Raw genomic sequence first — 16,093 nt, 5'->3', positions numbered from 1 at the left:
TCACTGTTATTATGGAGGCACTGTGGATATCACTGTTATTATGGAGGCACTGTGGATATTGCTGTTATTATGGAGGCACTGTGGATATCACTGTTATTATGGGGGCACTGTGGATATCGCTGTTATTATGGGGGCACTGTGGATATCGCTGTTATTATGGAGGCACTGTGGATATTGCTGTTATTATGGAGGCACTGTGGATATCGCTGTTATTATGGAGGCACTGTGGATATTGCTGTTATTATGGGGGCACTGTGGATATCGCTGTTATTATGGGGGCACTGTGGATATCACTGTTATTATGGGGGCACTGTGGATATCGCTGTTATTATGGAGGCACTGTGGATATTGCTGTTATTATGGAGGCACTGTGGATATCGCTGTTATTATGGAGGCACTGTGGATATTGCTGTTATTATGGAGGCACTGTGGATATCGCTGTTATTATGGGGGCACTGTGGATATCACTGTTATTATGGGGGCACTGTGGAATTCACTGTTATTATGGGGGCACTGTGGATATCACTGTTATTATGGAGGCACTGTGGATATCACTGTTATTATGGGGGCACTGTGGATATCACTGTTATTATGGAGGCACTGTGGATATTGCTGTTATTATGGAGGCACTGTGGATATCGCTGTTATTATGGGGGCACTGTGGATGTCGCTGTTATTATGGGGGCACTGTGGATATCGCTGTTATTATGGAGGCACTGTGGATATCACTGTTATTATGGGGGCACTGTGGATATCACTGTTATTATGGAGGCACTGTGGATATTGCTGTTATTATGGAGGCACTGTGGAATTCACTGTTATTATGGGGGCACTGTGGATATCACTGTTATTATGGAGGCACTGTGGATATCACTGTTATTATGGGGGCACTGTGGATATCACTGTTATTATGGAGGCACTGTGGATATTGCTGTTATTATGGAGGCACTGTGGATATCGCTGTTATTATGGGGGCACTGTGGATGTCGCTGTTATTATGGGGGCACTGTGGATATCGCTGTTATTATGGGGGCACTGTGGATATCACTGTTATTATGGGGGCACTGTGGATATCACTGTTATTATGGGGGCACTGTGGAATTCACTGTTATTATGGGGGCACTGTGGATATCACTGTTATTATGGAGGCACTGTGGATATCGCTGTTATTATGGGGGCACTGTGGATATCGCTGTTATTATGGAGGCACTGTGGATATCGCTGTTATTATGGAGGCACTGTGGATATCGCTGTTATTATGGGGGCACTGTGGATATTGCTGTTATTATGGAGGCACTGTGGATATCACTGATATTATGGGGGCACTGTGGATATAACTGTTATTATGGGGGCACTGTGGATATCACTGTTATTATGGGGGCACTGTGGATATCGCTGTTATTATGGGGGCACTGTGGATATCACTGTTATTATGGAGGCACTGTGGATATCGCTGTTATTATGGGGGGCACTGTGGATATCACTGTTATTATGGAGGCACTGTGGATATTGCTGTTATTATGGAGGCACTGTGGATATAACTGTTATTATGGGGGCACTGTGGATATCACTGTTATTATGGGGGCACTGTGGATATCGCTGTTATTATGGGGGCACTGTGGATATCACTGTTATTATGGAGGCACTGTGGATATCGCTGTTATTATGGGGGGCACTGTGGATATCACTGTTATTATGGGGCACTGTGGATATCACTGTTATTATGGGGGCACTGTGGAATTCACTGTTATTATGGGGGCACTGTGGATATCACTGTTATTATGGAGGCACTGTGGATATCACTGTTATTATGGAGGCACTGTGGATATCGCTGTTATTATGGGGAGCACTGTGGATATCGCTGTTATTATGGGGGCACTGTGGATATCACTGTTATTATGGGGGCACTGTGGATATCACTGTTATTATGGAGGCACTGTGGATATCGCTGTTATTATGGGGGCACTGTGGATATCACTGTTATTATGGGGAGCACTGTGGATATCGCTGTTATTATGGGGGCACTGTGGATATAACTGTTATTATGGGGGCACTGTGGATATCGCTGTTATTATGGGGACACTGTGGATATCACTGTTATTATGGAGGCACTGTGGATATCGCTGTTATTATGGGGGCACTGTGGATATAACTGTTATTATGGAGGCACTGTGGATATCGCTGTTATTATGGGGACACTGTGGATATCACTGTTATTATGGAGGCACTGTGGATATCGCTGTTATTATGGGGGCACTGTGGATATCACTGTTATTATGGGGAGCACTGTGGATATCGCTGTTATTATGGGGGCACTGTGGATATAACTGTTATTATGGGGGCACTGTGGATATCGCTGTTATTATGGGGGCACTGTGGATATCACTGTTATTATGGAGGCACTGTGGATATCACTGTTATTATGGAGGCACTGTGGATATCACTGTTATTATGGGGAGCACTGTGGATATCGCTGTTATAATGAGGACACTGTGGATATCGCTGTTATTATGGGGGCACTGTGGATATCACTGTTATTATGGGGGCACTGTGGATATCGCTGTTATTATGGAGGCACTGTGGATATTGCTGTTATTATGGAGGCACTGTGGATATCGCTGTTATTATGGAGGCACTGTGGATATCGCTGTTATTATGGGGGCACTGTGGATATCGCTGTTATTATGGGGGCACTGTGGATATCGCTGTTATTATGGGGGCACTGTGGATATTGCTGTTATTATGGAGGCACTGTGGATATCACTGTTATTATGGGGGCACTGTGGATATTGCTGTTATTATGGAGGCACTGTGGATATCACTGTTATTATGGGGGCACTGTGGATATCGCTGTTATTATGGAGGCACTGTGGATATCGCTGTTATTATGGGGGCACTGTGGATATTGCTGTTATTATGGAGGCACTGTGGATATCACTGTTATTATGGGGGCACTGTGGATATCGCTGTTATTATGGGGGCACTGTGGATATCGCTGTTATTATGACACTGTGGATATCGCTGTTATTATGGGGGCACTGTGGATATCACTGTTATTATGGGGGCACTGTGGATATCGCTGTTATTATGGAGGCACTGTGGATATTGCTGTTATTATGGAGGCACTGTGGATATCGCTGTTATTATGGGGGCACTGTGGATATAACTGTTATTATGGGGGCACTGTGGATATCGCTGTTATTATGGAGGCACTGTGGATATCGCTGTTATTATGGGGACACTGTGGATATCGCTGTTATTATCGGGGCACTGTGGATATCGTTGTTATTATGGGGGCACTGTGGATATCGCTGTTATTATGGAGGCACTGTGGATATCGCTGTTATTATGGGGGCACTGTGGATATCGCTGTTATTATGGGGGCACTGTGGATATAACTGTTATTATGGGGGCACTGTGGATATCGCTGTTATTATGGAGGCACTGTGGATATCGCTGTTATTATGGGGACACTGTGGATATCGCTGTTATTATGGGGGCACTGTGGATATTGCTGTTATTATGGAGGCACTGTGGATATCGCTGTTATTATGGGGGCACTGTGGATATTGCTGTTATTATGGAGGCACTGTGGATATCGCTGTTATTATGGGGGCACTGTGGATATCGCTGTTATTATGGGGGCACTGTGGATATCACTGTTATTATGGGGACACTGTGGATATCACTGTTATAATGGAGGCACTGTGGATATTGCTGTTATTATGGGGGCACTGTGGATATCGCTGATATTATGGGGGCACTGTGGATATCACTGTTATTATGGGGGCACTGTGGATATCGCTGTTATTATGGGGCACTGTGGAATTCACTGTTATTATGGGGGCACTGTGGATATCACTGTTATTATGGGGGCACTGTGGAATTCACTGTTATTATGGAGGCACTGTGGATATCACTGTTATTATGGAGGCACTGTGGATATCGCTGTTATTATGGGGGCACTGTGGATAGCACTGTTATTCATAAAATCATAGAATGGTAGAGTTGGAAGGGACCTCCTGGGCCATCTGGTCCAACCCCCTGCTCATAGCAGGATTCACTAAATCATCCCAGAAAGATGTCTGTCCAGCCTCTGTTTGAAGACTTCTATTGAAGGAGAACTCACCACCTCTCGTGGCAGCCTCCATTGATCTTCTTCACTGTCAAAAAGTTTTTTCTGATATCTAATCTGTGTCTCCTCCCATTCAGTTTCATCCCATTGCTTCTAGTCTTTCCTTGTGCAAATGAGAATAAAGTTGATCCTTCTACAATGTGACAGCCCTTTAGATATTTGTAGACAGCTATTAAGTCTCCTCTCAGTCTTCTCTTTTGCAAGCTAAACATTCCCAAATCTGGCAACCGGTCAGACCGGTCACCATTCTGGTCACTCTTCTCTGAACTTGCTCCAGTTTATTGATGTGATGTCTTTTTTTAAAATGTGGCACCCAAAACTGGACACAGTATTCCAGATGAGGTCTGACCAAAGACGAGTAGAGGGCAATAATGACTTCACGTGATCTAGACTGTATGCTTCTGTTAATACATCCTAGAATTGCATTTGCCTTTTTTGCTGCTGCATCACACTGTTGACTCATATTCAGTCTGTGATCTATTAGTATGCCCAAGTCTTTTTCACATGTGCTGTTGCTTAGCCCTATTCCTCCCATTCTGTATATGCTTTTTTCATTTTTATTGCCCAGATGTAGTACTTTGCATTTCTCCCTGTTAAAAACCATTCTGTTAGTTGCTGCCCACTTCTCCAGTTTATTTGTATCTTTTTGAATCCTCTCTTCTCTAGTATTAGCTATCCCTCCTAGCTTTGTGTCATCAGCAAATTTAATCAGTTTACCCTCAATTCCTTCATCTAAATCGTTGATAAAGATGTTGAACAATACAGGGCCCAGGACAGAGCCCTGTGGTACCCCACTTGAGACATTCTTCCAACTGGATGTGCAGCCATTTACGACCACTCTTTGGGTCCGATCACTAAGCCAGTTATGAATCCACCTAACAGTTGCCTTGTCCATTCCATACTTAGTCATTTTTCAATAAGGATTGTATGAGAGACTTTGTCAAATACTTTGCTGAAGTCAAGATATACTATATCTACAGCATTTCCCTGATCCACCCAATCAGTGATTCCGTCATAGAAGGAAATTAAGTTAGTCTGACATGACTTATTAGTTACAAACCCATGCTGACTCTGTTTAATCACTTCATTCTTATCCAGGTACTGACATACATGTTATGGGGACACTGTGGATATCACTGTTATTATGGGGGCACTGTGAATATCACCGCTATTATGGGGGCACTGTGGATATCACTGTTATTATGGGGGCACTGTGGATATCGCTGTTATTATGGGGGCACTGTGAATATCACCGCTATTATGGGGGCACTGTGGATATCACTGTTATTATGGGGATACTGTGGAGATCACTGTTATGGAGGCAGAGTGTGCACCACTGTTATGGGGGCTCTCTGGGGCTGTTATAGTTATGGGGCACTATCCAGGTTCTATAATTTGGACATAATGTTTATAAAACTGTAGTAGCAAATTGGTTCTAATGCTCTAATATGGGGCACTGCAGTTATGCTTGTTATGGGGGCACTGTGACTGCCATTCCTGTTGATAAAACCTGTCTGGCGCTGTCTTTTGGTCCACTTTGGTTGGCACTGTTACCGGCTACTGTGGTTGGTTTCATGGGTTAGAGTGGCTGGCACCATTATGGTAGCACGTTTCATTGGTGAGCATTGGCTGACACTACGATGCAGGTACTGTCTGACATAACAATGGGAGCACTATGATTAGTATGGTAATGAGCCATCTTGCCTTGGACCTGTTCCCCTTTGTCATGAGCAGCGCCCCCTGGAGGCATCTAGTAACACAGCTCTGCTGCCGGACATGTAAAAGTAGGGGGTTGGTGGCATAAACAAGCATCATATATGCAAGTTTCCACATGTACAACGGTGACGTTAATCCCCTACAGGATCAGCATTCTGGTCTTACCGCCATATATACAGGGAAATATACTGCACGCAGTACAAAGATAGGACTCCAGCTCATTACTGCCCTCTTGTGATACAATGCAGAAATGCTGCATATTTTCCAAAAACCCATACCCGTTAGGTGGGAAATTGTAGGTGCGACCCCAAGAAAGTCATGAGCAATTGGATCTTGGAGGTGTTCTCCTCATCATAACCCTACATGGCTAGCCTTTATCACATGGCCTCTGAGGTCATGCTCCATGTCCCAGTTGGGTTTCTGCAGTCAGTGCCACCACTTTTCTTCGTGACAATGGCCTGATTGAAATCGATGAGAGTGATGACTACATCGGTGGTCAACTCTAGAATGCTTCTCTTTATTTTGAGGGAGTGTAGAATCTGAGTCTTTACAGACCCATCTTTACCTTTCCCATGTGTGTATGTTGTGCTCTCCTGCATTGTGCTTTGTTCTCAGTTCTGGAATGACCTCTAGCCCATCTTAACCCCAATTATGAGCCGGTGTGGGGCCAAAGCCTGGAGTGCCGTGGCAAAGGCCAGGAACCCATGCTATTCTGGACAGTCATAGCCTCGACCAGGCCTTCCTAGTTGTACACTGAGGGCCATCTCTGCAGCTCAGGCCCTACACACCGCCTTTGGTTCTCCTCCTTGAATTAGAGTGGTACCAGTTAAAATTATCTTCTGCTCACCAAATGGGCACATGTAAAGTGACAGTCTTACCTTATCTATCTTTCTGATAGTCCCCAAGGGCTCTAGGGGTCCAGTGTCACTTAGCGACGCACCAGTGATCCCGACAACAATACGACCTGTAAGGATCGGTAGTGCATCGCTAAATGGTCGCTAGTAAGCTGCCAAACAGGCAGATCTCTTCAGCGATGTAGCAACAATCCGGCGATCCCTGTAACGACCTCGGCGGTCGTTGGGACCTTGTCACACAGCAGCTTTTCAGACAATTCCCACCTGCGTCCCTGAGTTTAGCGTCGCCAATGAGGTCACTCATCGGAATCAAACACAGAGATGCGCGCTGGGCAGCGGGACACCGACGATGAAAAAATGGCCCATGCCATTCAAGCACGATCAGCGATATCCAGCGGGGGGCCGGTCGCCGCTATGTGTCACATGTAGCGAGATCGATGGCGAGGTTGCTGTTGCGTCACAAAATCGGTGACGCTTTAGCGATCTCGCTAGCAATCTCGCTATGTGAGAAAGGGGACTTAGAGTAACAGCCAAAAGTAATCTAAATCACCTCCAGGGAATCCAAAAATATCGGAAGAGTCTCTGGGTCATCATCTAATGTGATGGAGCATGCCTGCTCCACTAGTTTGGTAAGTGTGATGCCCATCAGAATTTTTATTATTTAACAGCCTTTGGCTCAATCTTGAGCCATGACGACTTGATGGATGAATGATCTGTAGGAAGATCGCTCTTGTGCAAGCTTAGGTAGGCCCACCAGGGTCTTCACTGCTGTTATCTTGATAGTATCAAGCCATCGGTTGCAGGTCTATTGTCTTCGCCTTGTTCCTTCAAATCTTCCGACCATGATGTCCTTCTTCAGTGACTGCTATCTTCGTATGATATGTCCCCAGTAGATAAGTCGTAGCTTGGTGATCCTTGCTTTGAGTGACATGTCTGGCTTGATTTGCTCCTAAATTGATTTGTTCTTCTTACCATCCATGGTATTGATAACATCCTCTTCCAGCAACACATATTGAAGACGAGGATTCTTCTTCTGTCTTGTTTCTTTATACTCTGGTTTTTCTTAGTATGAATGTCTTGCACCCACCAGAATAGGTAGTGCCAATGGGTCGCCCTCCCAGGGCTGCGGGGTTACTCGGTACCGGGCCGGTATCAGCGGGTGGTGTGTCACAGCAGCGGCGACCTGGTCCGTGGCCCTGGGCATCCAAGTAATGGCGGGATAATGCTTATGGTGGAATGTAGTTAATGGAATAGTTCGTGACGCCACCTGTGGTGTTCGGCAAGTGAGATGTTAGGCCGACGCTGCAGACAGATCCTCTGGGACAGATGGTGTGGTGCAGCAGTGATGTTATAGCCCTCCACAGGCAGGGCTGTTGTCCCAGGGCAGAGTAGGTGAAGTGACACTTAGATGGTGTTGCGTCCGGTGCAGGGGATGCAGCAGTGCCAAGCAGGCGGACGCAAGAAGGAATGGAGGACACCAGGGCATGTAGTTCCAAAGCTTTACTCACAGTCTGTAGTGCCCGCTTTCGTGCCGTGTCCTCCGGGTCAGGGACTCAGTCAACCTCCAGGCAAGATGGAATGCTCCCTTCCAACACTCCGCCAACTTATGTGCCTTTTCTGAACGTCTCCTCTATAGCGCCTTTAAGTGTGAAGCACTCCTAGTACTGAGTTACACTGGAGTGAATCCTGACAGATGTTCCCAAGAACTCTACTTGTACGGCAGACAGCTGTAGCCTGCTTCGGGGACTCCTTACTCCTGAGTCCCGACTCTCTATCCGTGTTGCTGTTGTGCCCCCAAGTCTTAGATGGGAGTAGTGCATTTACAGCCCACTACTCCACCGGTGTCTGCTGCAGAACCATTAGTGTCCATACAACCTCGGGGACCGGGCCCCGGCCTTGCGCTTAGAACTTTTAGGCAGGGTTCTTCCTCTAACCCACGTCCTCTGTGTTCTCTTATTCTCCTACGTTCTGTACTTGTCTTTCTTTCCTATGGAAGCTCAGGCTTCAGTTCAATGTCTTTCTCCTTCTTTCCTTTCCCGTGCCAGCAGACCTGGGTCACTCAGGCCTGCTACAGCACTCCTTCCTCCATCCCTCTTCCAGGGATCTCCTTCCCTCACTCCTCTCCGAGTGACTTCCTCTCACTCTCCTTCAGACTGACCTCTAATCCTAAACCTTCCCACTCTTTTATGTATACTCAACTCCACCCACCTCCCAGCACGTTTAGTGTTCCAAGCAGGGAACCACCAAAGGTGCTCTGCTTCTCTCTAAGGCTGTGTGCACACGCTGCGGATTAGGTGCGGATTCATCCGCGCGGATTTTGTAAAATCCGCAGGTGAAACCGCAGGTCAAAATACCTGCGGTTTTACCTGCGGATTGCTCTGCGGTTTTGCCCTGCGGTTTTTCATCTCCTCAATGGAGGAGATGGCAAACCGCAGGGGAATCCGCAGAAAGAATTGACATGTCAATTCTTTCTGCGGATTGAAAACCGCAGATAATCCGTGCGGAAAATTCCGCACCATCTGCATTGCGGTTTTGATTCCCATAGGGAATCATGGTACTGTACACCACAGCAAAAACTGCTGCGGGTCCGCAGCGGCCAAAACCGCTGCGGAACCGCAGCAAAATCCGCAGCGTGTGCACACAGCCTAAGCAAGGAGCCGCAATGTGGTTTTGCTGAACTACTCTATTGTGTGGGGTGCGAGTGTTGGAGTGTGGTCAGGTGTTCCCACCTTACATGGATGGTGGGGCACCACACCTTAGGAGAAGGTGCAGTATCTCTGTGGCGACTGAGCCTCAGGGGCGCCACACCAATACCAATAAGGCAATACAAGATAAAGTGTACTGCATCAGGTGTTCTTCACCAGAACCTACTTCAGCACTAGAGGTCTACTTACCAGTTATTTCACTGATTTTACACAGGTAGAAGGTGTGTGCAGTTAACTACTGGCAAACTTGAGCACATACAATCCTATATCCTTGGCACAGCTAAGATGTTGCCATGCAGCACTCAGCAAGGTCTCGGCTTCAGACACAAGTCGTGATGCTGGCAATAAAACACTTGAGGTTCCATCATCACATTCGTCATCTTGGGTTTGGCAGGCTTTGTGTTCTAGACTCTCAGCAGGATGTTCTATCAGAAGTTCTTGTAGGATAATACAGGCGCTTCTGATGATCATGGATTGCCAACCAAGATGGGTGACTAGTGGCATGGAGTTTCCACAAGGTCCATAGCAAGAGATGAGGAAAAGAGCCAAGTTTAGCAAGGACAGATGCATGATGGAAGGCGCATTGTTCCAGACTTCTGAACACCCTTGTGCCAGACCGCAGAGCTTGCAAGATAGTGGGTGGGTTGGATACATGAGCAACTGTTCAAAAAACAATAGTTGAGACCTTCAATTGCTGAACTATGATGTGTCCCATCTCATTTATTCTAAAATTGAACTAAGCATCCTAGTCATCCTCTGCAGTGGTATATCTCTCGCCCTTCAAACTGCCTTGCAATATGATTTAGGATAAAAGCCTACGCAGAATCTCAATTTGCAGACACAGTGTTTCTGGGTATTGCCGCTCATAAGTGTGTAACAAGGTGGCCCGGGGTAGTAGTCCCAGCCGAGTCAACTGAGCCACAGTCAGTTTACACCCTGGAACCTTGTACAGAAATAGACAGGAAAGGTGTAATCCCAAGCGATTTACCATCTCTCCTTAGTCGCTGCAGCACCGGTAAACAGGGTCCAGGGACGCAGGTAAGATTCCAACGGGAAAAAACAGTTTATTGAAGAACAAAGAGAAGGAATGGGAAAAATGTAGTTGCAGAAAATTCAGAGGATGTTCCTGCTCTCTCCCTAAGACGACAAGGGCTGTACCCACAACAGCCACAACGGCCAGAAGAATCGGTAGTCTTTACACCGAAATCTGGACGCTTAAAGTCCCTTCGGCGGGGCCCTTACAGAGTCCAGGGGCCTGTGTTGCAGTCCTTAAGTCCTATAGTCCTGAAATAGGGCAACAGATCCTCTCTCCTCCTGGGGTCTGGCAATGCTCGCGTTAGTGTCCTTCAGCAGGGGCAACAGATTCTCTCCCCTCCTGGCAATTCCCCGGCTGCTGCTACACACCTGCTCAGGGCAGAGGCGCCCCAGATATTGACTGTGGAGCAGGAACTTCCTGCTCCTTCTTGGAGCTGCTAACCCCACCCACGAAGTTAACGCCTGCTATCCCTGACCTTAACATTTCAGCATACAGAGAACAACATAACACATATAGGAAACATAGCAGACGAGAGGGACAGACGAGGGTCCCCACCACCGCCTTACAAGTGCAAAGTATGAGATCTGATTTGGCTAGGTGAGAGGCTCTGGACTGTGGTCTGAGAGGTTAGGTAAAACTGGAAAGTTACCAGGAGTCCACCATCTCATTTGGTCTGTAACAAAACTAAATACTCTAAGTACCCTCTGCAGTAAAATTTCTTTTTCTCTTAGATTTAATAGCTTTTTACCAAAACAAAATATATATTTCACCAAAAACACAAGTCAGTCTTCATCCATACAATAGGGGATAACTTGCCGATCGCTGGCGATATCAAAGCTCTGACCCCCAGCGATCACCAAAATGTGACACCGGAACCCAAATAATGGGGCAGTCTAATCTTGATCGGAGGTGAGATATGCATGCTTGGCTTTTGCTCCATATATTGTCCATAGGACTGTAGGAGAAAGCAAAATTAAGGACTTGACTGGTTCCAGTAGTCCCATCAACACTGAATGGAGTGGAGGCTGAGCATACGAACCTCCAGTCCAATCAAGACAGGGCATTACAGAGCACCTGCCTCAGAGTTCTAGAGTTCCTTTCTCTGGATCCCTGGAGGTCCCATTTGTTAGACCCCAAGTGATCAGCAAGTTAACCCCTATATAATAGATGGGGGATACAATGAATTTGTGAAAAACCCTTCAACTAAGTACACTAGGCACCCTCAGAAGAAGTATGTCTTGCTCGTAAACCTGAAATGTTTACATGTGCCATATCTCATTTGTTCTGTAACTGAACCAAGTGCTCTAAGCGCCCTTTGCAACAGTATGTCTTTTGCTCTTGAACCCAAATTTTTTACCAAGAGCAGTATCTCATTAGTTATCTAACTAAACTAAATACCCTGAGCACCCACTTCAGCTGTATGTCTTTTGCCCTAGAACCTGGAATATTTACCAAGTGCTATATCTCATCTGTTCTATAACCTAAGTGCCCTAAACATCCTTTGCAGTAGTATGTGTTCTGTACTTAAACCCAAAAATGTTTACCTGGGGCAGTATGTAACTTGTTATATAACTATACTAAGGACTCTGAGCACCATCAGCAGCGGTATGTTGTTTACACTTCAATTTGCAATGTTAGCAAATGCCCCAATCTAATTTGTTCTGTAACTGAACTAATTACCTTAAGCACACTGTGCAGCAGTATATGTATTGCACTTCAGCCTGGAATATTTACCAAGTTTCCCTATCATTTTGTCATGTTAGTAAACTAACCCTAAATACCCTTCATATTAGTATGTCTTACAACCAAGTATTGTTCCCAAGTGACCCCATCTAATTTGTTCCCTAACTGAACTAAGTATGCTAAGCACCCTCTGCTTGATATTGAATCTGCATAAAATCTACCTGTCATTAAGAACTTATATGCTGTTTTAAGGATTCTATGAGTCTACTGAAACAAGGGGACACATTTCATTAGTCATTTGACTGTAATAAACCCAAGTACTCTACGTACCTCTGGAGTAGCATGTCTTTTGCCCTTAAACTTGGAATGTTTACCAAGCTCCCTATATACTTTGTTCTGTACCTTAACTAACTACCCTAAGCGCCCTCTGCAGCACTATGTGTTTTGACCTTGGCTTAAAGGTGAGAGGGTAAGAAGGGCATTGGGCTGTCTCTATATTCTGGCATAGACCTTGTTATGGGGGCACAAAGGCAATTATTAGGGCACTAAAGCGCCTATGAGATTGCAGAGACGATGATGGGGTGGTTACAGAGGGTATTAGTAGCACTCTGGCTGATATGAGTGCCTAAATGTAGCCAAGAGGGCATAAGGGCCAATATTATAGGGGTACAGTGTCTGTTATGGGGGCATTGTGACTATAATGGAGGCTATGTCTGTTGTTATCGGTAAACTGTTGACCTCCCGATGGGTGGTGGCTACATTGTTACTTTTGCTGTGGGGCCCCATGATCCTCCTCTGCGTACAGCCCGGTCACAGTGCTGTCTTCTCCTGGCTGCCATCCCGGTGCAGCGATGACAGTAAATGACACAGTATGGTCTTTAGATAATTATCTTAATTGCGCAGCATTTTACTTAGCACTTGTGAGAGGTGTCAATCTCACATCCAAAATGTTTTCTTTGTGGTTTCGCCAGCTGTAACGTTAATTTAAAATAACATATATACACATCAGACATTACAATCGAGAGGAGGACAATCGCTTCTCTTAAAGGGGCAGTCCAATAATTTACATAGAAACTTTGAAGGCCAGGGGGGTGTACAGGCACCATCACGTCCTGGTGCCCATAGGGGCTCCTCTTCCACATATGAAGTCATCAGTGATATAAATGGTATATGATAGGTTGGGGCCCTATTGAAGATTTGACATTGGGGCCCCAGAGATTTAAGTTACGCCTCTTCCTATTCCCACCCCTCTAGCTCTATGGGTGCTATTTTATCTTACCATAAGTCGAAGGAGAGGGAAACAGCTCTTCTCAAACCTAAGCATGGGCGGGGTGATATTTTGGCCACTCCCTTGTTTGACCCAGACCCACCCTCGAGGAATGTGTGGAAGAGAATTTAAATATATACAAAGGAGTAAAAAAGAGGAGGGATCCCCAAAATTCACTGTTTACTAACCCTTGATCAAGAAATATGGTAGTGTAGGGACACAGCCAGAAATGGGATGGGGTAGTGTTGTGAGTTCATTTTCCCCTTCACCGTCGATGTCTGATGAACTCCCTCTTCTGGTGAAGGAAGGTAGTGAGGCTGATTACCAAACACCTGATCTGGTGGATGATGACTGGGTGACAGGAACTGCTGACTGGATATAAGGCAGCCGACGCCCTTCTGAGTCGCTGGTGATTTCTCTGCTGGATTCTTGGAGACCAGTCTGATTCCTGCTTCCAAAGATAAGTTTTTGCTCTGCTATTGAACTTATTAGTTTTGTTTACCTTGTTTTTTGGAGTTCAGTCATCCCCGGTCGGGGGGGTGCTGAGTTCCATTTTTGTCTCTGATCTGTTGATCTTTTGCTCTGTCTTCCGAATATACCTGAGTGCTGATATAGTCATTTTGAAGTCCTAGCGACTTCAGGGCCTGTTTTTCCTATCAGTTGGTTGGGACTTTTTTGGTAGGGTTATTTGCAGACAGCAGCTTTTCTATCCTGTCCTTTTTAGTTAGCTTGGGCCCCATCGTTTGCTCAGCCTATCTTTCTATCTGTGTTAGTGTTTTCATCTTGCTTCACCGTCATTATATATTGGGGGCTGCCTATTGCTTTGGGGTCTGCTCTGGGGCAGTTTAGATTTCCCCTTTCTTTCTTTAGGCCTATTTAGTTCTCCGGCTGTGATCGAGGGGTCTAGGGCATCGTAGGAACCCCCCACAACTACTGTTAGTTGTTGTGGATAGGATCAGGGGTCTGCAATCCGATAGCTACCAACCTCTCTGGTTTTCTGGACTTAGCTTGTATTTTTGTTTTTTCCTCCTTCGGTGACTCATTCATAACAGGGTAGGAGTATTAGGGAATCTGTCCACCAGTCCCTGCACTGTTATCAGACCACTCTGGCTGTCATTATGGGGGCTGTAATTGTCCAGACCTCATGGCAGTCATGGTTATTTTATGCTACACTCTGGATGTCAATGTCTGCGGATCCACCTCTGACTGTGGTGTCACTGTGGGGGGCAGTCACTGCCTTGATGGTATTATTATGGGGCACTCTGCCACTTAGTATCTATGACTGCCCACTGTCACTATGGGGGGCGGTCACTGCCTGGATGTCACTATGGGGGGGCGGTTACTGCCTGGACGTCACTATGGGGGTGGTCACTGCCTGGATGTCACTATGGGGGTGGTCACTGCCTGGATGTCACTATAGGGGAGGTCACTGCCTGTATGTCACTATGGGCGCAGCCACTGCCTGGATGTCACAATGGGGGGGTCACTGCCTGGATGTCACTATGGGGGAGGTCACTGCCTGGATGTCAGTATGGGGCGGTCACTGCCTGGATGTCAGTATGGGGGCGGTCACTGCCTGGATGTCAGTATGGGGGCGGTCACTGCCTGGATGTCACTGTGGGGACGGTCACTGCCTGGATGTCACTATGGGGGGCGGTCACTGCCTGGATGTCAGTATGGGGGCGGTCACTGCCTGGATGTCAGTATGGGGGCGGTCACTGCCTGGATGTCACTATGGGGGGCGGTCACTGCCTGGATGTCACTATGGGGGGCGGTCACTGCCTGGATGTCACTATGGGGGGGTCACTGCCTGGATGTCACTATGGGGGCAGTCACTGCCTGGATGTCACTATGGGGGGGTCACTGCCTGGATGTCACTATGGGGGGGTCACTGCCTGGATGTCACTATGGGGGCAGTCACTGTCTGGATGTCACTATGGGGGCAGTCACTGCCTGGATGTCAGAATGGGGGTGGTCACTGCCTGGATGTCACTATGGGGGGTCACTGCCTGGATGTTACTATGGGGGGTCACTGCCTGGATGTCACTATGGGGGGGTCACTGCCTGGATGTCACTATGGGGGGCGGTCACTGCCTGGATGTCAGTATCGGGGCGGTCACTGCCTGGATGTCACTATGGGGGGCGGTTACTGCCTGGATGTCACTATGGGGGGTTGTCACTGCCTGGATGTCACTATGGGGGGCGGTCACTGCCTGGATGTCACTATGGGGGGGTCACTGCCTGGATGTCACTATCCCCCTCGGTCACTGCCTGGATGTCACTATGGGGGGTCACTGCCTGGATGTCACTATGGGGGGTCACTGCCTGGATGTCACTATGGGGGGTCACTGCCTGGATGTCACTATGGGGGGCGGTCACTGCCTGGATGTCAGTATGGGGGCGGTCACTGCCTGGATGTCACTATGGGGGCTTGTCACTGCCTGGATGTCACTATGGGGGGGTCACTGCCTGGATGTCACTATGGGGGGGTCACTGCCTGGATGTCACTATGGGGGTAGTCACTGCCTGGATGTCATTATGGGGGCGGTCACTGCCTGGATGTCAGTATGGGGGCGGTCACTGCCTGGATGTCACTATGGGGGGGTCACTGCCTGGATGTCACTATGGGGGGGTCACTGCCTGGATGTCACTATGGGGGCGGTCACTGCCTGGATGTCAGTATGGGGGCGGTCACTG

Source organism: Dendrobates tinctorius, unplaced genomic scaffold (genome assembly GCF_039654945.1).
Source record: "Dendrobates tinctorius isolate UK_male_01 unplaced genomic scaffold, ASM3965494v1 ptg000151l, whole genome shotgun sequence".
Lineage (NCBI taxonomy): Eukaryota > Metazoa > Chordata > Amphibia > Anura > Dendrobatidae > Dendrobates > Dendrobates tinctorius.
This window is presented reverse-complemented; position numbering follows the sequence as displayed.